This window comes from Oncorhynchus keta, chromosome 35 (assembly GCF_023373465.1).
Source record: "Oncorhynchus keta strain PuntledgeMale-10-30-2019 chromosome 35, Oket_V2, whole genome shotgun sequence".
NCBI classification, from domain to species: domain Eukaryota; kingdom Metazoa; phylum Chordata; class Actinopteri; order Salmoniformes; family Salmonidae; genus Oncorhynchus; species Oncorhynchus keta.
In genome coordinates, this window is record NC_068455.1 from 41,482,461 (window position 1) to 41,509,938 (window position 27,478).

Here is a 27,478-nt window from a genome sequence, read left to right on the forward strand (position 1 = left end):
CATCTTTCTTTTAGTGTTTTTAGGAGTCAGTAGAAAGGCCTCTTTAGTGTCCTAAGTTTTCATAACTGTGACCTTAATTGCCTACCGTTTGTAAGCTGTTTGTGTCTTGAAGACCGTTCCACAGGTGCATGTTAATTAATTGGTTATGGTTCATTGAACAATTATGGGAAACAGTGTTTAAACCCTTTACAATGAAGTTAATTCATAAAAATCGAAACATCTTCGAAAGACAGTGTCCTGAAAAGGGACGTTTCTTTTTTGCTGAGCTTATATGGAAATGCCTAGCATATCTTTATGCCTATGTTGATGAGAGGGAAAATAACATTGTGATCTGTAAAGTTTCCATATAGCATAAGCTGTTCTGGAAATGGAGTGAAGCTCTGAGGCAAGGGAGCATGTCAGACTCTTACTTCAATGCCTCTACCTCTATATCTCTGGTCAGTGTGCTCTTCTAATACTGTACATACTGTTATGAAATCTGCCATGGAGTATTTATGTTCTGTACACTACCGTGTTTAATGTAGCTTGAAAAGCAAAAATGGTTGGAGTTCCAGTCTCAGGCACTCATTAGAGCGAGAGAGAGATAGAGGAAAAAAAGCTCCCCTCTCTTTTTAAGAGATGTATTTCTGATGTTTATATGCAACATCCCTAGTGGAACACACACTAAGCATTTTTGACCACTGATGAAAACACAGCCACTGTTATTAAATCTATATTTAGATGCATGGTGTGTGGGTGCCCAGGCCTGTTGCCTCAGCTGCATGGGACTCACCACTCTCCATATTAATGGCCTTAATTTAAAGGAAAATACCATTCAAAAATCTATGTTTTGGTATTTGTTTAATAAGTCCCCTGTTATTACAGTCCCAAATTGTTTGGTCCCTCTCTAAGCAGGTAATATCACAAACCCCATGGGTGTCAGCGGGGGCCAGGGCTGCTTATGCAGGGGGCAGGTGGCATATGTAGCACGACCCTGGTACAGCGTGGGGACGCGGGGTCGTTGTGCAAACAGACGAGCAGGTCCTCAGATGTGGGAGTCCCCCCCCCCGGGAGCCTGGCTGAATGAGATGCCCATCAGCCTCTGACTCTGCAGATGCTCTTCAACAACTGGCAGGCTTCACGCCTCATCAGCCCTGGATCAGATACATAGGAGAAGAGCCTAAGGCAATCACAGCCTCCTAATGATGGGCACAAGAACAGGCACATTTGGAATCGAATTTTGTTGAAGGGAACCATTTTAATAAGTGGAAGGATATGATGGAGAGTTTTTTTTACTGTGCTTTTAATGCATATAGGGTTTTTTAAGAGTCCTGAAGATGTGTAAAGTGTATAAAGCTGAAAATCTTGGTATGAGCATGTATCGTATATATACTGAACAAAAATATAATGTAACGTAACAATTTAAATAAATTCACAAGACCATAATCTATGAATTTCACATGACAGGGAATACAGATATGTATCTGTTGGTCACACATATATATATATATATTTTTTTTAATGTAGGGTCGTGGATCAGAAAACCAGTGTGTATCTGGTATGACCACCATTTGCCTCATGCAGAGCAAACACATCTCCTTCGCATTGAGCTAATCCGGCTGTTGATTATGGCCTGTGGAATGTTGTCCCACTCCTCTTCAATGGCTCTGAGAAGTTGATGGATATTGGCAGGAACTGGAACATGCTGTCGAACATGTTGATCCAGAGCATCTTAAACATGCTTCATGGCTGACATGTCTGGTTAGTATGCAGGCCATGGAAGAACTGGATATTTTATATATATATATATATATATATATATATATATATATATATATATATATATATATATACTGTATACAGTTGAAGTTGGAAGTTTACATACACCTAAGCCAAATATATTTAAATTTTTCACAATTCCTGACATTTAATCCAAGTAATGAATCCCTGTTTTAGGTCAGTCAGGATCAACAGCTTATTTTAAGAATGTGAAATGTCAGAATAATAGTAGAGAGAAATGATTTCTTTCAGCTTGTATTTCTTTCATCACATTCCCAGTGGTTCAAATGTTTACATACACACAATTTGGTAGCATTATCTTTAAATTGTTTAACTCGGGTCAATGGTTTTGTGTAGCCTTCCACAAACATCCCACAATAAGTTTGATGAATTTTGGCACATTCCTCCTGAAAGAGCTGGTGTAACTGAGTCAGGTTTGTTGGCCTCTTGATCGCACACAATTTTTCAGTTCCTCCCACAAATGTTCTATAGGATTGAGGTCGGGGCTTTGTGATGGACACTCCAATACCTTGACTTTGTTGTCCTTAAGCCATTTTGCCACAACTTTGGAAGTATGCTTGGGGTCATTGTCCATTAGGAAGACCCATTTGTGACCAAGCTTTAAAACTTCTTAAGGCTAGGGTGCAGTATCCTGAATTTTCGGCTGAATTACGGGCCCAAAGTAAACTGCCTGTTACTCAGGCCTAGAAGCTAGGATATGCATATAATTGGAAGCATTGGATAGAAAGTTGAAGTCTGAAGTTTCTAAAAATCCACCCGGAAAATTATTTTGGGCGGGATCACAGGCCTTTTCAATGCAAGCCTATGGGATATACAAAAATAGCTCCCAGACTGCAGTTCCTATGGCTTCCACTAGATGACAACAGTCTTTATACAGGGTTTCAGGCTTGTTTCTTGAAAAACGAACAAGTAATTGTAGTTTTTCCAAGGTGTGCTTATCAGGAAAGTTAGGCTTTTGACGCACGTGAATGAGGGCGCTCTTTGTTATTTTCCTTTCCTATTGAACACCTTTCTTTCTGTCTGAAATATTATCGTTTATTTGCATATTAGGGTACCTGAGGATTGACTAGATACATTGTTTGACTTGTTTGGACGAAGATTACCAGTAGATTATTGGATTCCTTTGTATGCATGTTGAAGGAGTGGATTACTGAAATCAATGGAGCCAACTAAACAGACTTTCTGGATACAAAGAAGGACTTTATTGAACAAGGTTAACATTCATTGTGTAGTTGGGACCTTTGGAAATGCAAACAGAGTAAGATCTTCAAAGGTAGGTGATTTATTTTATCACTATTTGTGAAGCTTGCGCTGTTTGAAAAATTATTTTGATGTGTGGCGCTGTCCACAGATAATAGCATGGTATGCTTTTGCCGTGAGGCATTTTTTAAATCTGACAACGCAGTTGGATTAACAAGAAGTTAAGCTTTTAAAGGATGTAAAACACTTGTATGGTCATGAATGTAAAAAAAAAGGAACTTTGAATTTGGCGCTCCAATTTCACCGGATGTTGTCGAAAGGTGTCCCACTAGCTGTTGGAGATCCCAAAGAGTTTTTTTCCTGTCTGATGTCTGCTTCAATATATCTGCATAATTTTCCTTCCTCATGATGCCATCTATGTTCTGAAGTGCACCATTCCCTCCTGCAGCAAAGCACCCCCGTAACATGATGCTGCCACCCCCGTGCTTCACGGTTGGGATGGTGCTCTTCGGCTTGCAAGCCTCCCCCTTTTTCCTCCAAACATATCCTATGGTCATTATGGCCAAACAGTTATATATTTTTTTCATCAGACCAGAGGACATTTCTCCAAAAAGTACGATCTTTGTCCCCATGTGCAGTTGCAAGCTGTAGTCTGGCTTTTTTCTGGCGGGTTTTGGAGCAGTGACTTCTTCCTTGCTGAGCAGCCTTTCAGATTGTGTCGATATAGGACTCATTTTACTGTGGATATAGATACTTTTGTACCTATTCCCTCCAGAATCTTCACAAGGTCCTTTGCTCTTGTTCTGGGATAGATTTGCACTTTTCGCACCAAAGTACGTTCATCTCTAGGAGACAGAACACGTCTCCTTCCTGAGCAGTATGACGGCTGCGTAGTCTCATGGTGTTTATACTTGTGAACTATTCTTTGGACAGATGAACGTGGTACCTTCAGGAATTTGGAAATTGCTGATGAACCAGACTTGTGGAGGTCTACCATTTTTTTCTGAGGTCTTGGCTGATTTCTTTTGATTTTCCCACGATGTCAAGCAAAGAGGCACTTTTTGAAGGTAGGCCTTGAAATACATCCACAGGTACACCTCCAATGGACTCAAATGATGTCCATTAGCCTATCAGAAGCTTCTAAAGCCATGACATCATTTTCTGGAATTTTTCAAGCTGTTTAAAGGCACAGTCAACTTAGTGTATGTAAACATCTGACCCACTGCAATTGTGATATAATTCACTGTAAGTGAAATATTCTGTCTGTAAACAATTGTTGGAAAAATGACTTGTGTCATGCACGAAGTAGATGTCCTAACCGAATTGCCAAAGCTATAGTTTGTTAACTACTTGGTGACGGGGCAGAATTTTCATGTCCGGATGAAATGCATGCCCAAATTCATCTGCCTGCTACTCATCCTCAGAAAATAAGATATGCATATTATTAGTAGATTTGGATAGAAAGCACTCTGAAGTTTCTAAAACTGTTTGAATTATGTCTGTGAGTATAACAGAACTTATTTAGCAGGTGAAACCCCGAGGACAAACCATGCAGATTTTTCTTTTTTGAGGTCACTCTCTTTTCAATGAGTTTTCATTGGGAATCCAGATTTCTAAGGGACCTTCTTGCAATTCCTACCGCTTCCACTGGATGTCACTAGTCTTTAGAAATTGGTTGAGGTTTTTCCTTTTTGTAATGAAGAAGTACGGCCATCTTGAACGAGGGTCACTTGAAGTGTACTGTTAGATAGAGGTGCGACCAGAAAGCTGGCTACAATTTGTTTTCCTCCTGTATTGAACACAGATCATCCCGTGTTCAATTTTATCGCTTATTTACGTTAAAACATACCTAAAGTTGTATTACAAAAGTAGTTTGAAATGTTTTGGCAAAGTTTACAGGTATTTTATTTTAGATATTTTGTAGTATATTTTGTATTTTTCTGGATCAAAAGCGCCAAATAAATGGACATTTTGGATATACATCGACGGAATTAATCAAACACAAGGACCATTTGTGATGTTTATGGTGACATAATGGAGAGCCAACAAAAGAAGCTCGTCAAAGGTAAGGCATGAATTATATTTTTATTTCTGCATTTAGTGTTGTGCCTGCAGATTTGAAATATGCTTTTCTCTCTTTGTTTACGGAGGTGCTATCCTCAGATAATAGCATTGTTTGCTTTCGCCGAAAAAGCCTTTTTGAAATGTGACATGTTGTCTGGATTCACAACAAGTGTAGCTTTAATTTGCTATCTTTTATGTGTGTGATATAGTCATTTATTTGAATTTGGCGCTCTGAATTTTCCCTGGCTTTTGGCGTCCCACATATCCCGGAGAGGTTAACAAGAAATTTGTGGAGTGGTTGAAAAATGAGTTTTAATGACTCAAACCTAAGTGTATGTAAACTTCCGACATCAACTGTACATACATATCCACACACACATACTGTATATATACATATACACATACATATGCAGTTGAAGTCAGAAGTCTCCATACACTTAGGTTGGAGTCATTAAAACTCGTTTTTGTACCACTCCACAAATATCTTGTTAATAACTAACTATCGTTTTGGCAATTCTGTTAGGACATCTACTTTGTGCATGACACAAGTCATTTTATAACTTCTGATAACTTCATTAGAGTTACCACCCTCAGAAATTGCAGTCCAAATAAATGCTTCACAGAGTTTAAGTAACAGGCAGATCTGAACATGTTCAGAGCAGGTTGCGTGAATCAGGACTTCGTGGTTGAATTTCCTCAAAGAAAGCACTACGAAAGGACACCAATAAGAAGAAGGGACTTTGACATTAGACAGGAGGAAATCTGTCCTTTGGTCTGATGAGTCCAAATTTTTGGTTCTAACAGCTGTGTCTTTGTGAGACAGAGAGCAGGTGAACGGATGACCATGCATGTATGGTTCCCACCGTGGAGGATGGAGGAGGAGGTGTGATGGTGTGTGTGCTTTGCTGGTGACACTGTCAGTGATTTATTTAGAATTCAAGGCACACTGAAACAGCATTACTACCACAGTATTCTGCAGCAATTCTCCATCCCATCATTTGTTTTTCAACAGGAATATAATCCAACACAGCTCTAGGCTGTATAAGGGATATTTGACCAAGAAGGAGAGGGATGGAGTGCTACATCAGGTGATCAGGCCTCCACAAACACCCGACCTCAATCCAATTGAGATGGTTTGGGATGAGTTGGACTGCAGAGTGAAGGAAAAGCAACCAATAAGTGCTCAGCATATGTGGGAACTCCTTGAAATCAAATCAAATTGCATTTGTCACATGCTCTGTATACAACATACTTAGAGTGAAAAGCCCTTAAATTTGTGCATCATGTTGTATCATGTCTACGAGTAATAATGGTTAATTAGTCTGAGAATGTAGGCAACGTGTAGATTAAACATCTATTCATCCTAGCTAAGACTCATTTGTCTTTGTTTTAAAAGGTAACAAGGGGTTGTTTGAGGGGATGCCGATTTTTGTTGCTGTTGTCAGAGTGCACAATGGAATAAATAAGTGTTCAAGTATTTACAAAATAAACTGAATTACAAAATGTACAATACAAAAATAAAAATGGAAAAATAGAAAATAATTAAAGAGCAACAATAAAATAACAGCAACGAGGCTACATACAGGGGGTACTGATACAGAATCAATGTCCGGGGTCACAGGCTAGTCAAGGTAATTGAGGTAATATGTAGACGTCGGTAGAGGTAAAGGGACTATGCATAGATAATAAACAGAGAGTAGCAGCAGGTCAATGCAAATAGTCTGGGTAGCCATTTGGTTAGCTGTTCAGGAGTCTTATGGCTTGGGGGTAGACTTCGTCAGGATCAGTGGGTACCCTGCGGGATGAAAAGCTAACAGACTAATGCGATTAGCATGAGGTTGTAAGTAAACAAGAACATTTCAAAGGGCAATAAAGCTTACAGTCTTGTTAATCTAACTGCACTGTTCAATTTACAGTAGCTATTATTGTTTGAGGAGAGTGCAGAGTTTTGATCATGAAAAGTTATTAATAAACAAATTAGGCACATTTGGGCAGTCTTCATACAACATTTTGAACAGAAGTGCAATGGTTCTTGGGTCAGTCTAAAACTTTGCACTTACACTGATACCATCTAGTGGCCAAATTGTAAATGGCACCTGTGCTGGATTAATACATTATGGCCTTTCTCTTGCATTTCAAAGATGGTACAAAAAAATACTAAAAACTTTTTTTCTTTGTATTATCTCTTACCAGATTTTACTAATGTGTTACATTCTCCTACATTCCTTTCACATTTCCACAACCTTCAACGTGTTCCCTTTCAAATAATACCAAGAATATGCATATCCTTGCTTCTCTGCTACCGCAAGGCAGTTATATTTGAGTATTTCAATTTAGGTGTAAATTGAAAAAAAGGGTCCGATCCTTAAACCTGTTAGGGATGACGCAGAATGTAATCCCAGTGCAAGAACATCAATCAGCGGAAATTTCAGAGCGCCACCTATAGTTTTCGATAAAACTCAAACTTTCATTAAAACACACATGCAAGGTACTGAATTAAAGCTACACTCGTTGTGAATCTAGCCACCAAGTCAGATTTGTAAAATGCTTTTCGGCGAAAGCATGAGAAGCTATTATCTGATAGCATGCACCCCCCAAAATACCAGAAGTCACCTAAACAACAGATTTTGCGCTAGCCGGCGCTACACAAAACGCAGAAATAAAATATAAAACATTCATTACCTTCTGACGAGCTTCTCTGTTGGCAGTCCTATATGTCCCATAAACATCACAATTGGGTATTTTTCCCGATTAAATCCGTCATTGTATACCCAAAATGTCATTTCATGAAGACCGGTCTGATCCAGGAAAATTCCGCTTTACAAGACGCAACGTCACTTTTTAAAATTACAAAAGTTGCCTATAAACTTTTACAAATCACTTCAAACTACTTTTCTAAACCAACTTTAGGTATTAATAAACGTTAATAATCTATCAAATTGATCACGGGGCGATCTGTATTCGATAGCAGCAAGTCTTGAAATCAACCTCCATGTTTTCACTTTCATAACATCCTGCGGTGAGCCCCAAGAAAGGAAGTGCCTATACGTCATCTAACCAAGGATAAAGCAGCGAAAAAATGCCAGTACTGGCGACATCGTGTGGAAGCTGTAGGCATTGTAATGGAATCCTCGTATTTTGTCTGTCGCCTTAGACAATACATTGACTGGCGGATTAATATTTTTTGTGTGTTTTTGGAGAACAGTTTTCCCTGGGATTTTTACTCCTAAACACGTTCTGTTATAGCCACAGGCACGATTTAACCAGTTTTAGAGACTTCAGAGTGTTTTCTATAAACACATACTTATCATATGCATATACTATATTCCTGGCATGAGTAGCAGGACGTTGAAATGTTGCGCAAATTTTTACAAAAAGCTGCGAAAATTCGCATCATCCCTAATTAAGAGAGTACATGCCATGCGGCAGCAGAGAGAACAGTCTATGACTAGGGTGGCAGGAGTCTTTGGCAATTTTTAGGGCCTTTCTCTAACAACGCACCACTTTCTGGTTATAGATCTCCCTCTCTCCCTCTCTCCCTGGCTATGCAGAGAGAACAAAGGATTTCCCAAAATGGGGATTTGATACAAAATGTCCACACAATTTCTGAAGCATCCATTCTAACTACAACAGACCAGCAACAGTGTGTGAAAACCTTGTGTAGACTTACAGAAAACGTTTAACCTCTGTCATTGCCAACAAAGGGTATATAACAAAGTATTGAGATAAACATAATCTGCAAATAAATTCATTAAAAATCTTACAATGGGATATTCTGGTTTTTCTAATTTTGTCTGTCATAGTTGAAGTGCACCTATGATGAAAATTACAGGCCTCTCTCATCTTTTTAAGTGGGAGAACTTGCACAATTGGTGGCTGACTAAATACTTTTTTGCCCCACTGTATATATTGATTGCAGTTATTCCCGAATGAGTGAGCATTCATGTGCAAAGGAGGATAGGATAATTAATATAATTATCAACTGTTATCAATAACTATCAAGTCCACTCCCACTTCCCTTTGTCCACCAAGCTGTCATATCGGCTTAGCCCACTAGGCAACCCCCCTATCATTTCCTTGTAACCATATCTACTATGTTGTTTGTTTATGCTTTTCTGTGATTATTTAGTTAGTAAATAAATTATTAAGACAATTGGTGTATGGATGATTCATAGTAAAGACTGGGTTCGTGCAGATAACAATTTGTGATGCTTAGAATGAGACTAACGTGAGGTAAAGAATAATTAATTAAGCTCTCAACCTGCTCCATTAAATCAAATCAAATGTATTTGTCACACACATGGTTAACAGATGTTAATGCGAGTGTAGCGAAATGCTTGTGCTTCTAGTTCCGACAATGCAGTAATAACCAACGAGTACTCTAACCTAACAATTCCAAAACTACTACCTTATACACACAAGTGTAAAGGGATAAATAATATGTACATAAAGATATATGAATGAGTGATGGTACAGAACGGCATAGGCAAGATGCAGTAGATGGTATCGAGTACAGTATATACATATGAGATGAGTAATGTAGGGTATGTAAACAAAGTGGCATAGTTTAAAACCTCTTGAAACTAGGGGGCACTATTTTCATTTTTGGAAAAATAACGTTCCCAAAGTAAACAGGCTATTTTTCAGGACCAGATAATAGAATATGCATATAATTGACATAGCATAGGATAGGAAACACTCTAAAGTTTCCAAAACTGTAAAAATATTGTCTGTGAGTATAACAGAACTGATATAGCAGGCAAAAGCCTGAGAAAAATCCAATCAGGAAGTGACTCTTATTTAGAAACATCTGCGTTCCTATGCGTCCCTATTGAACAGGGAAAGGGATATCAACCAGATTCCCTTTTCTATGGCTTCCCTAATGTGTCTAGTGTCACAAGACATAGTTTCAGGCTTTTATTTTGAAAAATGAGCGTGAGCGAACACATTGCGTCAGTGGTCAGCTGGTGGCTCTCAGAGTGATATGTGCATAATAGACATGCGACCATTGTTTCTCTCGCTCCTAGTAAGAAGCCAACTGACCCGGTTGATATATTATCGAATAGATATTTGAAAAACACCTTGAGGATTGATTGTAAAAAACGTTTGCCATGTTTCTGTCGATATTATGGATGTAATTTGGAATATTTTTCGGCGTTGTCGTGCTTTGGCTGTAAAACATAATTTCACAATCTGAGATGACAGGGTGATTAACAAGGGGCTAAGCTGTGTTTCAGTATATTTCACTTGTGATTTCATGAATATGAATATTTTCTAGTAATATTTTTTGTCCGTTGCTTTATGTTAATTAGTGTCAGTTGATGACAATTTTCCCAGAACCGGGAGCGGGAGTTCCAAAAGGTGTGACTAGTGATACATGTGTTACATAAAGATGCAGTAGATGATATAGGGCATATACATATGAGATGAGTAATGTAGGGTATGTAAACATTATATTAAGTAGCATTGTTTAAAGTGGCTCATGATATATTTCACATCAATTTCCATCAATTCCCATTATTAAAGTGGCTGGAGTTGAGTCAGTGTGTTGGCAGCAGCCACTCAATGTTAGTGGTGGCTGTTTAAAACCTCTTGGGGATAGTGAGACGTTAGCGTCTCAAGTGTCCTATGCACTCAATTAAAGCTACACTCGTTGTGAATCCAGCCAACATGTCAGATTTAAAAAATGCTTTTCGGCGAAAGCATGAGAAGCTATTATCTGATAGCATGCACCCCCCTGAACCAGCTGAACCAGTTGTAAACAAAATAACTAGCGTTAGCAGGCGCTACACAAAACGCTGAAATAAAATATAAAACATGCATTACCTTTGACGAGCTTCTTTGTTGGCACTCCAATATGTCCCATAAACATCACAATTGGTCCTTTTTTTATTATTAATTCCGTCCATGTATACCCAAAATGTCCATTTATAAAGCAGGTTTGATCCGGAAAAAAACTACTTTCCAAAACACAACGTCACTACAAAACATTGCCAAAATATTTCAAACTACTTTTGTAATACAACTTTAGGTATTTTTAAACGTTAATAATCGATCAAATTGTAGACGGGGGAATCTGTATTCGATAGAGCAAGTAAACAAAACATGCCCCTTTTTCCCTCTTGCGTAACTCTCAACAGTGTAACGTTGTTCCAGGATATGCCTCTTCTTCGTTTCACCAATGATTAACTTCAACCCAATTCCAAAGACTGGTGACATCCTGTGGAAGTCGTAGGAACTATAAACAGGTCGCTATCTAATTTCCCTTGGCAAAGACAACTGAGGGAACGGTCAGAGGAAAAAAATAAATAATTCTGGGTTTTGCCTGCTACATAAGTTCTGTTGTAGTCACATACATGATTGAACCAGTTTTAGAAACTTCAGAGTGTTTTCTATCCACAACTACTAATCATATGCATATAATATATTCCTGGCATGAGTAGCAGGAAGTTTAAATTGTGCATGCTATTTATCCAAAAGTCAAAATGCTGCCCCCTATACTTAAGAAGTTTTAACAGTCTGATGGCCTTGAGATAGAAGATATTTTCAGTCTCTCGGTCCCTGCTTTGATGAACCTGTACTGACCTCGCCTTCTGGATGATAGCGGGGTGAACAGGCAGTGGCTCGCGTGGTTGTTGTCCTTGATGATCTTTATGGCCTTCCTGTGACATCGGGTGGTGTTGGTGTCCTTGAGGGCAGGTAGGTTTCCCCCGTTGATGTGTTGTGCAGACCTCACTACCCTCTGGAGAGCCTTACGGCTGTAGGCGGAGCAGTTACCGTACCAGGCGGTGATACAGCCCGCCAGGATGCTCTCGATTGTGCATCTGTATAAGTTTGTGAGTGCTTTTGGTGACAAGCCAAATTTCTTCAGCCTCCTGAGGTTGACAATGCTGTCTGTGTGGGTGGACCAATTCAGTTTGTCTGTGATGTGTATGCCGAGGAACTTAAAACTTACTACCCTCTCCACTACTGTCCTATCGATGTGGATAGGGTGGTGCTCCCTCTGCTGTTTCCTGAAGTCCACAATCATCTCCTTTGTTTATTTGAAGTTGAGTGTGAGGTTATTTTCCTGACACCACACTCCGAGGGCCCTCACCTCCTCCCTTGTAGGCCGCCTCGTCGTTGTTGGTAATCAAGCCTACCACTGTTGTGTCGTCCGCATACTTGATGATTGAGTTGGAGGCGTGCATGGCCACTCAGTCAAGGGTGAACAGGGAGTACAGGAGAGGGCTCAGAATGCACCCTTGTGGGGCCCCAGTGTTGAGGATCAGCGGGCTGGAGATGTTACCTACCCTCACCACCTGGGGGCGGCCCGTCAGGAAGTCCAGTACCCAGTTGCACAGGGCGGGGCCGAGACCCAGGATCTCGAGCTTGATGACGAGTTTGGAGGGTACTATGGTGTTAAATGCTGAGCTGTAGTCGATGAACAGCATTCTCAAATAGGTTTTTCTCTTGTCCAGATGGGTTAGGGCAGTGTGGTTGAGATTGCATCGTCTGTGGACCTATTTGGGCGGTAAGCAAATTGGAGTGGGTCTAGGGTGTCAGGGAGGGTGGAGGTGATATGGTCCTTGACTAGTCTCTCAAAGCACTTCATGATGACGAAAGTGAGTGCTATGGGGCGGTAGTCGTTTAGCTCAGTTACCTTAGCTTTCTTGGGAACAAGGACAATGGTGGCCTTCTTGAAGCATGTGTGAACAGCAGACTGGGATAAGGATTGATTGAATATATCCGTAAACACACCAGCCAGCTGGTCTGCGCATGCTCTGAGGACGCAGCTGGGGATGCCGTCTGGGCCTGCAGCCTTGCGAGGGTTAACACGTTTAAATGTTTTCCTCACTTCGGCTGCAGTGAAGGAGAGTCCGCAGGTTTTGGTTGGGGACCGTGTCAGTGGCACTTTATTGTCCTCAAAGCGGGCAAAAAAGTTATTTAGTCTGCCTGGGAGCAAGACATCCTGGTCCGTGACGGGGCTGGTTTTCTTTTTGTAATCCGTGATTGACTGTAGACCCTGCCACATACCTCTTGTGTCTGAGCCGTTGAATTGTGACTCTACCTTGTCTCTATACTGACGCTTAGCTTGTTTGATTGCCTTGAGGAGGGAATAGCTACACTGTTTGTATTCGGTCATGTTTCCGGTCACCTTTCCCTGGTTAAAAGCAGTGGTTTGCGCTTTCAATTTCAAGTGAATGCTGCCATCAATCCACGGTTTCTGGTTTGGGAATGTTTTAATCGTTGCTATGGGAACGACATCATCAATGCACTTTCTAATGAACTCGCTCACCGAATCAGCGTATTCGTCAATGTTGTTGTTGGAAGCAATGCGGAACATATCCCAGTCCGCGTGATCGAAGCAGCTTTGAAGCGTGGAATCAGATTGGTCGGACCAGCATTGAACAGACCTGAGCGCGGGAGCTTCTTGTTTTAGTTTCTGTCTGTAGGCAGGGAGCAACAAAATGGAGTCGTGGTCAGCTGAGAATGGAGAAGTGCTCAGCCCTCCTTTTCCTGTAGTCCATGATCATCTCCTTTGTCTTGCTCATGTTGAGGGAGAGGTTGTTATACTGGCACCTCACTGCCAGGTCTCTGACCTCCTCCCTATAGTTTGTCTCATCGTTGTCAGTGATCAGGTCTACCACTGTTGTGTCGTCCTTAAACTTAATGAGGGTTTTTGAGTTGTGCTTGGCCATGCAGTCATGTGTAAACAGGGAGTACATGAGGGGACTGAGCACACAATCAATCAAATTCAATCAATCAAATTTTATTTATATAGCCCTTCGTACATCAGCTGATATCTCAAAGTGCTGTACAGAAACCCAGCCTAAAACCCCAAACAGCAAGCAATGCAGGTGTAGAAGCACGGTGGCTAGGAAAAACTCCCTAAAAAGGCCAAAACCTAGGAAGAAACCAAGAGAGGAACCAGGCTATGAGGGTGGCCAGTCCTCTTCTGGCTGTGACAGATGTAGAAATGTACATCATCCTAATAATTTTGTGAATACTGGCCAGCAATATGCAAAATCATAGTTAGTATAATTCACAATTCATAATTCACTTCACTAGATTATAATGCTGCAATATGCTGCAATATGCTGTCAGTAAATTCTAACTCCTTTAACAATTGACTACAATTAAAATATATAGGTTTGAGGTTAAGGGATCTTCACACAGAGACAAAAATAACATTGAAACATAGAACTTACTGAGGAAAAGATCACCCTCCCAGCCATAATCACTCCTGATTGATAGGTAGCGTCCTCAACATTAGCCAATGACTCATAAAATGTATCATCACCAGTGGCAATATCCCTGCTTAAAATATTTAATTTGTGTGTAATTCCTTTCTCTTTTTGAAATGAGACCAAAGAATTATGATGCCATACCGTAATGCGATATTAACTTAGAGTCACTCCAGATAGACATTTTTTTCCTTCTGATATGCGATGCAGTAGAAGTTATTACAGAGCCCTGATGTAGATATGGTTATTACAGCTATTTGTGTGGGTAGCCAGTGTTTCATTTCCTCCTTTGTATTTCATTTTCTCATTAGAATCCCAATCCCCATCCGTAAATTATCGAAATAAGTTATTGCGGTCGTTAATGCAATGGAAGAGGGCACACCAAAGGGAAAATGTGCAAGGGAATACACACAAACATACACACCTTATCTGATTACTGTGTGGGGGAGAATGGGGTAAGTTGAGTTAAAGGGTTAGTTGAGCCACCCATGGTTTCTCGGAAACCATACACATAATGAATCATGTGACCAAATATTAAGGAAGAGGTAATCCTTTCATGGAGTCTGTGAAGGAAGAAACCACATTGAAAAAGTAGTAAGCAAGTTAGATTTTCATAAAGTCAAATGAACTTATTGTGTTAGAGGTTTCATGATGCTTGTGGTCTCTATAAGCTACAATAGGAGGTCCTAAACTTGGCATGAAAGTACATCCTTGTAGCTTTGTGGGGTAATATAGCTCAAATGTTTTCCATGGGGTAAGTTGAGCCAATGGCCACCATACCCTTTTCAAATGATGATTACATTTAGTCAGTTTTTGCATATAATATGAATTGTATTTTTTCAATGTGTCATGCATATATTATTTTGTTTGTTAATGTTACAGAGCAAACGTCATCCTGCACTGTGTATACAAATGCAAAATGAGCAAGGATCTAGTCCCCCCCTTGAGGTTCTTGAGAGAGCAGCAAAGGAAGTGAGAGAAGTGAAGAAGTCCATTCGAGCACCAGCAAAGGATATAAATATATATACTGAAGAGGTCCATTAAAAGAAAAGAAAACAAATGTACCTGTGTGAAAGAGAGTCTATGATAATATAGCAGAGTTTCATGCGGGCTTAATTGTCTCAAATGAAGAGAACTTAACATCCCTGTCCCAGACAACTTATTAAGAAAAGGAAGGTAAGATCCCAAAAATCTGCTTCTGAGTGTATTTTCATGAGTGTTCAATCTAAAACATTTGGCTCAATTATGTTAATTTGGTCCAAGGTGAAAAAAAGCGGGTGGCCTACCATTTAATTGAATATCTCTCTCCCTCTAATTTACTTGGTATTCAACTTTTGAGTTGTACAAGCTAGACGAAGTGGTCAAAATTTGACAAATTAAATATGATTTCTAACATTGCAGAACACATTTTATTTTTGTGAACTTAAGTTTCCAATTTTAATTTAGAAAATGAAGAGAACATTATTAGCACTCCGAAGCTAGTACTTGGTTGCACAGCATTTGCCCAAGATAACTGCCAGTAAATGATTATTGTAGCCATCATGAGCTTGCTGCACCTTTCTACTGGTAATTTGTCCCACTCTTTAGCAGCAAATTGCTCAAACTCTTCAATTTTTGAAGGGTGCCTCCACCAACTGATGTTTTCAGCTCATGCCATAGGTTATGGATGTGATTCAGATCTGGACTCTTAACTGGCCACTCCAGAACAGTTCATTGTTTATTTTCAAACCATTCCAGGGTGATTTTTATATGTGTGGGGTGTTGTTGTCCTGCTGGAAGACCCACAACCTTATTATCATTATAGAACCTCCCACTTAAAATGATTGTAGGGAGCTTGTTATTGAATTTGAACGGTTCATTTGGTCATTGGTAAGCATAGGAAAGCCCCACTGCTGAAGGAGACATAAGAAACCTGATTGAACTTCTCACAAATCCACAAAAGAATTGCCTGAATCCTGGGAATAATGTTCTGTGGACCAACAAAACAAAATGTTTGTTTTTTGGCAATACAGCACTGTTTCCTGACGACCAAATTAATAATTCAATTAAAAAACACCCTCACTACAATCGTAGATGGATGAGGTTTGATAATGCTGTGGGTTTGCTTTGCTGCCTCAGTTTACTGGGGGGCCTTGAATGTGCGCAAGGCAATGTGAAATCAGAAGATGATTAGCTATTTTGTAGTCCAATGTTAAACTCAGTGTCCAAAAACTGGGTTTCCATTGAATGTCATGGGTCTTCCAGCAGGACAATGACCCCAAAAACATAAAAAACATCTGAAAACAGCAGTTGGTGGATCGCACCCGTCAAAAGTGGATGAATTAGAGCAGTTTGCTGCTTAAAAGTAGGCAGAATTGTTAGTAGAAAGGTGCAGCAAGCTCATTGATGGCTCCACTAAGAGTTTGTCCACATAATAAACCTTTATCTTGGCCAAAGGCTGTGCAACCATCTACGGGGAGCCAATCATTATGTCCATGCCATTTTGTCTTCATTTTATAAATGAAAATGTAGATATTTTTTTGTGCCGCGTTGAAAATCCAATGACAAGGTGTTTGTTTTTTTGTTTTTCACTTACTTTTAGAAGAAATAGGGAATTATTTAAGAAAAGTGCAATATATTTATCCGCAACTGTATATTTGAAACAATTTGTCAAAATGCTGGTGACAATTCTTCATATGATTATGTCATATTCATTTTTGATGTACAATTGATATTGGAATAACTGTCTTGAAATAATGTGGCCTCCAAAGCTTTCACATTAAGACCAATAGTAGTTCTAATTGGATATCACATTAAAACCAATTGGAGAACATTGTGCTCTTTAGATGAATGATCTAAACAATCTTCACAAAAGCCTAACAAAATTATTATGGAAATGTTGAATATCTCATAAATATTTCTGCTCTTTATGAGATGTAATTCTAGTTGTGGCACCTATGTTGATTTGTATTTGTTGAAATATACAGTAAATCCATCTTCCCCCAGCAAATCATCATAGCTCATATGGGTGAAATGACAGGTATTCTCAGATTGCATTTTTTGGCACTGTGCCAGAAGAGGGATCTACATGGTAGTTGGGTCATCTTGTTGCCTGGTAACAAGCCCCAGATTGACAAAGGAAGACCAATTTAGGGCTACTTTCCCAAGAAATCAATATGACAGGCCTGACGCGATGATGTGAGATTAGTGGTGGAAAAAAAGCCAGTGTGGTTGGCAGGGGTTGTTTCATTACAGTGGAAGAGAAGATTGCATCTGAAACATATTGAATATAAGCTTCAGCTATAACTACTGTAGCATCTGAAACCTGTCTGTCTCGTATGAGCTTCTGCTCGCCTATATGTCTACGCTAGGGAGTAAGAACAGAACTCGGTGAGCACTGAGGTACTACAGAATCTGATTTAGCCTTTCTTCTTTAAGGCTGGAAGACTGTCACCGAAATGGCCCAAGGTAAATAGATACTGTAGAAACCTGTATGGTTGGGAAAGATATGCAACTTTAAGAAGAGGAAATGACATCAAACTGACCATGCAAAAGTTTTTTCCTTTTCGACTGCTGAAATAAATACAAAATAATTGCTGGTGGCTGCTCAAACTTAAATTGTATATAACTTCTCAAAATGAAAGTAAACAGCATACCCGTTGCCAGTATAATCTTAGTACTTTCTATATATTAACGTTGATGCAAAAACATAAAGACAGTAAAAAGCTATACAAACACGTGTTCCAGTAAGAAACTGGACAACATGTGGGCAAACCCAGCAATATAGATGTGATATTTGCACACAAACCCATAATCTAAATGTCTCAGAGGATAGACAAACAAAACATAAATGACACTTTTGATATGTGTTTCTACAGTACTCTTTGGGGGAGCAGAGTTCTAAATATTGGCATGTTGGATAAGTAAAGCGTTATGGATGATTAGATTTTCGGGGAAACTGAACATATTAGCAAAGGTCTGTGAATTTGTAGCCATTTCAACGGAAAATATTGAAGTAAAGACACCTGCCAACTAATATCAACACTTATATTTCGTTTTGGAGAAATTGTTTACCTTCTGTAAGTTTAAGAAACATTGCCTTGTGCCTTTAAATTCCATTACCAAAAACCCACATATCTTTAAGATATTTTCTAATTTATCTCCCTCATGAGGTCGGATAGAGTTCACAGAGGAAACAAGTAAAGGTAGACCTACCAATCAGTTATAGCGTTTTCACTGATATCAAAATTGTTTATGAATTATTACGTTATTGTAACTTGGTATTCTGTTACCAATTCGATTCTGCAATTGAATTGGCTTACAATAGACATTGAAAAGTAGTCCGTCCTGGCCTGACCAAATCTGAACCAATCATAGAGGTCTATGTTAAACAAGTTTGGACAGCACAGAACAGTAAAATAAAGAAAAATTGACTGTACTGTACTGAACATGTCTACTGTTCTCTACTGTGCTGTACTGTGATGTCCAAACTTGTGAACCATAGACTTCTATGATTGGTTCTGATGTGGTCTGTTCCAGACCAACCAAATGTGGTCATGTTTGGGGGCCGAACTCATTAGAATAATAACCCGTGTGTAGAACAATACCCAATTATGCAAAGACGGATATTGCATATGTCTACATTTTTTGACCTATTCAGGATACATCACCATGAAAAATAATAAAATGAATATCCATAATGATGCATTTCTGTTTAGAACAGATCAGGGACCCATGATTAAATTATCTTACCGTAATTCTATTACCGGGTGTAAATCCACTTCACTAATAACCAAAAGATATTTTTCTTCAAAGTCAGTTTCACAGTTAGTATCATAGTTCACACTGCATTCTTTCTGCAGACATATTTTAACCTTAATTCAGAGCAGATATTTTAAAAAGCATGCAATTTCCTACACACTGTACACTGGTAAAATAAAGTCTGCACAACAAAATATATACAATACCTTAAGGATAATTAGGAACGTGGTTTCATTGAAATGGCAAACTTCCATTTTTTCTCAGGTTGACCTTCCGCTGAACTTGCCCATGTACATTGATTATTGCAGTAAGCACTAGTGCGTGCCACCGATTTGAATAGGGACCTGTGGAGATAAAGGAAACAAGAGGGCGGATAATGAGGGAACAGCAGTGGTAAACCCAAGATGAAATACACAATCGATGTCTTTGAGGAGGATCAACGGCAGCTTTGACAGGCCAGGAAGAGAGAGAAAGAGAGGGAGAGAGAAAGGGAGAGAGAGAGGGGGAGAGCTGTCCCCGTCCCATCTCCCAGCAGGGGCTATGTAATTGGACGCCTGTATGGCTGGACTGTGGGAGCTGTGATGGGCAGGAATTTGGATCCTGAGAAAGCTGGGCCCTGTGGATGGGGGTGAGGAGGAAGGGGGAAGGAATGTACCGTCTCTCTCCCAGGTCAATGGGAATGGAGGGGGGGATCACTGTGACTTGCGCTGACTCTTCTGTCATCGCAGTGAAAAAGGGATGGAGGGATGGGGGGCTGTCTTCAGTGGTGACAACAGGATGGATAATGTGTCCAGACTTTCTAATAACATACAGTGGAAGAGAACATAGAGAAGGGGGGAGGTTGTGTGAGGAAACAGTTAGCTGTGAATTTGTGTGGCAGTCAGTTGGTGTAACAGTGTGAGTATCGAAGTTCACTTCATCATGTTTGCCTCGTTAATATCTATCAAGACAATTTTCAATATATTGTTTTTAGTATTTTTCTTAATAATTTTATGGACAGTGATAGTCGGAATGTAGAGGGGAGACAGAGAGAAAGCGCTGAGATGGGATTCGTACCCATGTCGGCGCCTTCGCCAGGGGCAGCGTCCGGAGTGCTAGCCACTATGCCAGACTCCAGGCACTAATATATGCCATTTAGCTGACACTTCTATTCAAAGTGACTTACAGTCATGCGTACATTTGTACATATGGGTGGTCCAGAGAATTAGGGATAGTAGTTTGAAATAATATCATACATTTTTGTTGTAAATCCAGATATTCAAAATACCTGCGCGAGGGAGAGAGGCTGGTGCTCTATTGCTGCACCTGCAGGGTGGCCGGTGTGTGTGAGATGGGAGCTACGGAGCAGACAGAGGGACAGAGAGAAACGCAGTAGCCAAAGCAACTCGGCTGCAGCCATGACGAGCTAACTTGTAGCAGCCACATTATCTATCATCCCATATAACAGTGCTTGTCTTGTCTTGTCTTGTCTTGTCTAGCTAGCTAGGCTAATTGAGGCTACATGCTACGCTTTCTCCCCAACCCCATTCAGATAAAACAACAGCTGTTGGTTGCTCGTCATAGCCTACTTCTCATTTTAGCTAATGTCATTTAATTCCATCTTGCATTAGTGAACTCTTACTCCACTTGCTACACATTAGCCTCTTTACCGCTTTGATTGGCCAACATAAACAATAAGCTACACATGTCAATGTTACTTACAATTCTAGGAGTCCTGCAGTTTGCTGGAAGGTTGAACTTTCAAAAGAGTGACACTTCATGTCAAGGGTAACATGGGTGGTTATCAATAATTTGCTCATATTGAGTTTACCGTACTGGTTAGCTGTTAATTGTTGACCGTGGGAATGTTTCTAAGGTGATCATGGGAATGTTTCTAAGGTGATCATGGGAATGTTTCTAAGGTGATCATGGGAATGTTTCCAAAAAAACATGCAGTATTTGCTCTGAGATCTTTCAGGAAAATGTGGTGGTCAAAAACTAAATCAATGCTTTCTCAATTGTATTATCTATGAGTAAAGCAAGACATAAAACCAAATAAAAAAAAACATAACCAGACAAGTTCTGGAAGCCAAACCATCAAAGAGTTGGCTTATTGTTAGTCGAATGGAATAAAGAACAGGACTCTCAGACCAACATGGACGTCCAGTACTGAACTACTTGTACATTACCACGTTACCAAACAAACATAAATAATGGACAGGCTGGGACATTGGTCAGGGAAACCCACTGCAATACCACTCAGTGTCACTCAACTCGCCCTGACTCTTATATCAATTACATAATCTATCCATTGATTAGCCCCTTGTACCAATGAGAGAGACTGCAGTGCAGTGCAGTCAGACTGTGAAATTAACTCTCTATCTCTCGCTCTCTTCTCGCTCCCTCTCTAATGATGAGGTAATCAGGCTAATCGGATCTCTCTGCTTATTCATTCACCAGGCTCACGATTGGTGGCGAAAGGTAATATTGCCTGTCATTACCCTATGTCTGCAAAGTAGTCTGCCCCAGACCCAGCTAGACTGTTGTCTCTGTGTCCGAACTCTGTGGATTAGGCCACTGGGCCAGGTGTGTAACACACCTCTAAGGTCAACCGGGAGATGGGCCCCGGTGGTCATTACGACTCTAAGGAGAACACAAGGGTAACGCCATTGTCATGGAGGGTCACTGTTGTTAGGCAGAGCGCAAATCGGTTCAGAGACTGGATTGGTTATTATTGCCAGATGTATTGTCAGAGCGAAGGCAAGACTTACACATTCTCAGTACCTGGTGAAAGATCTCAGTTGTAGACATTAGAAAGAGAAAATGTCTTTAGCTGTAATATTCCTCAGAAATTGTACTTTATACTTAAATGATGTTACACCTGTCCATTCCCTTTAGAAAACAACTAAATATAACTTTCCATAGAAACAATTCATTTCAGTCATTTGTTGATTTGGGCATTCTTTCTTCGTGAATATTATTCATATAGAGCACAATACAGCATATAATCTCTCTATAGCAGACTGACTGGAAAATGGACTTCCCTGCTTGTTTCGCTTGGTATTCATTGAGGACAGTACTGTACACGCCAAACTCCCTCTGAAACTAGAAAAATAGGCACACTGAAGAATAGAGTGACTCAAGCTTGGCTGGCATTCGGCTTTGTCTCGAATATCTGCAAACAGACTGCTTCCTGGCAGAGTTACATCAGAACTGGCACCAGCCAGGCAGTGCGAGAGAGCCATTAATCAGCACTATTTTCCAGTGCAGAGAAGCAGGGGAGTTCACGGATCAGTTGATAGGCCACTTACTGAATCTTACAGCGACTTACATGCCCATTGCAATGCCTAGCATGTGAAGATGATAACAGCAACAATTGCATATTAAGGCTTCTTGACCATGATTTCACCTTTAACCTGTTGAGTGTAGGTGGCAGTATTTTTATGTTTGGATGAAAAACATACCCAAATTAAACTGCTTATTTCTTAGGCCCAGAATCTAGAATATGCATATGCATGTCAGATTAGGATAGAAAACACTCTAAAGTTTCCAAAACTGTCAAAATATTGTCTGTGAGTATAACAGAACTGATATTGCAGGCGAAAACCAGAGGAAAATCCAACCCGGAAGTGCTGTTTTTACTGAAAGCTCTCTGTTCCATTGCCTGCCTTCGCTCCATTTAATTCAGCTAATGGGTGGATTTGATATCAGACCACTGTGTGTGGGCTACATTTCATGACTCACTCCTATACTATGTGAAGTGATTCAACAGCTATGATGGCCCATACCAAAGCCATGCTTGTTGTGCTGAAAGGCTATGGAAATGAATGGGATTCACCAAAACAGGCCATGCTCTGTTTTATCTACACGAATCAAGTGTATGTAGATGTAAGAATGCAGCAACCGCATGACTGTTGGTCACTCAACGTGACGGCTGCATAGACACCCAGTCTTTAGGGGGCTTCCCTTGTCCTGATAGCGCCCATTATTCTGTGGCAAATTGCTTAATGCGAGGCATTGAAAGCGAGGTGACAAGGAGAAACGCAAGGAATGAATCCTCTGCTTGTAATCTGAGCCTGGGATGTCTCACGCTTGGGGAGTGTTAGAACCGACACAGCATGGGATGAATTCCGCCATTTTCTCCCCTGGTTAGTGACAGAGGCCTTCTTTCTAGTGGGCCCAGAGGGAGAGGAGTGGAAGGGAGGAAGGGAAGAGGAACCCAGGGAGGAGAGCACAAAGAGGGAGGGAGGACTGACTAGGAGCTGTTGATAAACTTTCAGAATAGTTCTCTGTTGGGTTACGATTCTGTGGCCCCGTTATAGATGAAGGGGGAGAAAAGAAACAGAACACTAAGGGCGAGGGATTGAAGGGTTTCCTTGCTTAATCAGATGCAGCTGAGTGAGAGACGCTGGTTGGGAACAAGTGCTGTTTCACTCAGAGGAAATACCATGACTTATGAGGTTCTGTAAGGCTGACTGGTATGGGTGAAACTAAATTAACACCACTGAATGTTGTTGGTGGATGCCTATATAGCTTTCTATATGTCATTACGAGGACACATTCAGCTTGTGATACTGTTTACAAAGTTTTCATTTCACGTGTTCAATTGTTCTTCCATCGCTGTCGTACAAACCAAACCCTCAAAATAAGTTGTTTGTATTAAATGAGTAATCATAAATTATTTTCAATCAAACAGGATTTGGTATTCTCACACGCCATGAGAATGTGACAGTCCCTAATAATTCCACTTCAGAAAATAATGTTGAAAATAATGACTTGTTCTAATTAAGACGGGTGAGAAGTGTTACATATTCTCTTTTGATAGCAATTCTAATTAGCATATTTTCATTACCCTGGCAAATGAATAATTTAGTGGTCTGTTATAGACATGAATTATTCGACTTTGTACATTGATGGATTTAAAAGGACACTGCGTTCAATTTGTATCTCAATCTACTACGGTGTATCATGAATAATTGCAGAATCTCTTCTCTAAGGAGCAAAATGGACACAACAAGACAAGCAGTACAGAAGAACTGTATTCAAGGTTGGCCTCTGAAAGTCTTATCTCTCATGAAAAGACTGCGCAACATGAGTAGTATCTTAACGTCTGTCAAAAGACTGTGGGATGTGTTGACTAACGGGCAACAGTTGTTCATGTGCGCAGGTTTTTCATCATGGGTTATTTAAACAAATAAAATAGTCATATTTAGTGGATGTGCATCGTTGGAAATTCAGAAGGGGAGGACACATCTGGCCCATAGGAGGAATGAGGGAGGGATTATAGAATCTTTTCTCATATATCTCCCTTCGAACTTAATTGACTATCTGACGCAATTACTACTTGAGATCTTAGTTCTGGGTTTCCGAGATGAATGAGCGTCTGACCCTGCTTGTATCAGTATTCAGCTAAAGTGAAACACTTGCGACTTTCATGTACCGATATTTTGTAATCATTGACTTAAGAGGTTATATATTCTTCTGACATATCGACTAAAGAAGTCAACTTGGTCTGACTTCAAATTGTACGGAGACGAACATTTCCCATCACAACAAAGCAGGTGTAACACACACATTGGTCCTACTCTCTGATGGTGTGAGTGTCTCTCTCTAGTCTTCAGAGTTATGCATGGACCTGGTATAAAATTATATATGATTTATGTTGTACCCCTCCCCACTTGTTCAAAGTAATGAGATTCCATATTTCAGCAGTGTTTGACAGAGGGATTGAAAATTAAAAGCACCAGATAAGTAATGCCTTTTTGATGTTGGACTGTGAATAACACAGTCGGATTGATTTCAAAACTGTGACAAACAGAAGTATTGCGGTGCTGTACGGATAGAACAAATATATACGGCGCTATATGTTGTACATGACTTCATGTGGAACATTTCATCAAATTCACTTTAAAATAACCTTATTCGTATTCATTGCAGAGCATTAGTCTATGGTCGATACTTACAGGAACAATTGTATCCAAACCCAGAAGAGAGTCAATGCATAATGTAGGGTGGGGATCACCTTGAACATGCCTGTCTAGCCTGGGATTTGATGTCTGGTTAGAAAGTATTATCTAGACCTAACAAATTTGCATTGCTGGATGTTGTACAACTGCAACATGAGTAACTCTGGACTGACACACAGTTTGCAGATGTACAACAATGTTACAACATTGCCCTTTGCCTCTGCAGGAGACTATAGTCTCCAGCACGGACAAGATGTTCTACCGCTATGATTACATTACACAAGCACCTGCTGTCAATTTGTAAAGAGAGACAGGTGTGTGTTTTAGATGTGAACAGATCGAACATGCATGCTCGTAAAAAAAAACGCAAATTGTTGTACTCTGATCTTGAAAAAATGTGTTAAAATAAATATTTGACAGCAAATGTTTGCATCAATGATTCATCAGAAAAGGTGCATAGTCTGCACAGGCTTCACATGTTTCAGGTCTTAGAGTAATGCTCTATCTGTAGGACATTCGTCATTGAAAGATTGCAATGTTATGAATGGTAATACAACTTGTCACCTAGTGCTGAAAGACAGAATGTTTAAATATGTATGTGACCGAGTGATTGATTATGCCAATACATTTTGTAGAGGTCATATTGATTGGCTATCTAGAAGTAAACTTCCCTCTCTTTTAAATCGGACCAAACAGACCTCCCGCCAATAGATATTGACATGACCCCATACATTCATATGGAATATATAATCCGCCATAGAGAATACATTGACATTGACACGTTGGCACGTTGATAGTGTGAAAATTATTGACATGTATATTTCACCTTTTTGAGTGCTATAGGAACGCATCTTCTCTTACCTCCAGATTCATTCAATAAGGGATCTTTCTCTGATTGTGAATAAAAGCAAAGTAATTAATTCATTGATTTCTCGTGTTATTACTTTGCAATACAATTTCCTGTTTAAATGAGGAGGCAGGCAGCTGAAACTCAATTAGAGGATTTGCCTTATTTTAGAGCTCTGAGACTCATTAGTATAGCAGGTGTGTAACCAGATCATCCATCCCCTGTTGTTCCTGGGCTGCTCCCTACCGTTGGGGGAGCACTTAACGTGCAACACAGAGGTGAGGTTATCAATGCTCTTCATCATCGTGACCCAAAAATATAAATCACAACATGAGTTACAGTTCATATTAGGAAATCAGTCAATTTAAATACATTTTGAGGCCCTAATCTATGGATTACACAAGACTGGGAATACAGATATGCATCTGTTGGTCACAGATGACTCTTTTTTTTAAAGTCAGGGGCATGGATTAGAAAACCAGTCAGTATCTGGTGCTATGGGATTATAATGATGACAGTACTACGTGAGTTTGTATTTTGAGTTTCGTGGTCGCACATTCAGATTTGTGGTTGCAAATACGATTCACAAATGTGTCATTTCATTTCGCAAGCTTGTATCATGATGTGTGGAAGATTTAACAACGGTCACAAACTTGAATACTTTCAATAAGATTTGCAACAAAAATGATTTTCAGAATGATTGCAAATCCATTTATGGCTATGAATATTCTGCTGTGAATAAAAATACACTTCCAGGTTTTCAAGCTGCGCGCGCTCTGGATTCTGTCACTCACTGTCGCAGCTTTAGTGACTAGTCAGAAAACACAAATATTTGCTACTTAACCATCAGATTGATTGTTTATATAGATGACATTGACATTCAATTGAAACTGCTTAGTTGCAACTGCAGGGGGAAAGGTAGTTAGTTAACTCCCACCATTATCACTGCAGTGTAGCCAATGTCAGCTACGTTTCTAGAAAATAAAACTATTAACTCTAGATGTACTTGACTTGTTTCTGACTTTTGAACACTTTTTTTGTCAAACTTCTTCATTCCACTGCATATTTGTTGATTAACTGGTGAATGAATAAGTTTCCAAGACAAATACCCCTCTCAATTACACTGCAAATAGACTAGCAAGCTAAAAAATAAACTGGTGACAGCTTGATCAAGCTTATGAATACGTAAAACTGTTTACAAGATGATGGCACATTTAAGATAGTTGGGGTTCTCAGCAACTTGAAGCAGCACGGACATTTGAGCAGTGAGGTTCATTTCTCCCCCCTCTGCTCTTTTCCACAGGTTGAAGCACATCTCTAACACCCAGACAGATCTAAAGAACTTGGGAACCTCCCAGACACCAGGAAAATCATCTTGTTCGTGGAGTTTATTCACAAGAATTGAAGAATTGTAGCAAAGCTTGTAACTTGGGAAGCTCATTCAATAAATACAGACATGGGTGATTTCTGTCCCAGGGGACTAAACTGTGTAAGTTTTAGTTAAATTTAGACCACAATTTGTTGAATGAGGTGTTAGTGAAGTGCTGGAACAAAAACCTGTACACTCCTGTGTAAAGAACCTATGGCTGGCATGACTTAGATTTGACTAAATACAGTCGCCATTTTCTTTTGTTAATCTATGGAGGGTTGTCATATGATTTCCAGGAGCCTGGTGG

The 27,478-nt window shown here is 39.9% G+C and overlaps 1 long non-coding RNA gene across 1 annotated transcript; it reads right to left on the minus strand.

Annotated features, from left to right (window-relative positions):
* Window positions 1-862: 862 nt before the first annotated feature.
* On the minus strand, window positions 863-25,951 carry LOC118368006 (uncharacterized). The gene is made up of 3 exons (XR_004822245.1): window positions 25,817-25,951; window positions 19,217-19,354; window positions 863-1,133 (listed from the first exon to the last, which is right to left on the minus strand). It is a non-coding gene; the product is annotated as an uncharacterized LOC118368006 (long non-coding RNA).
* Between the last annotated feature and the right edge of the window lie 1,527 nt (window positions 25,952-27,478).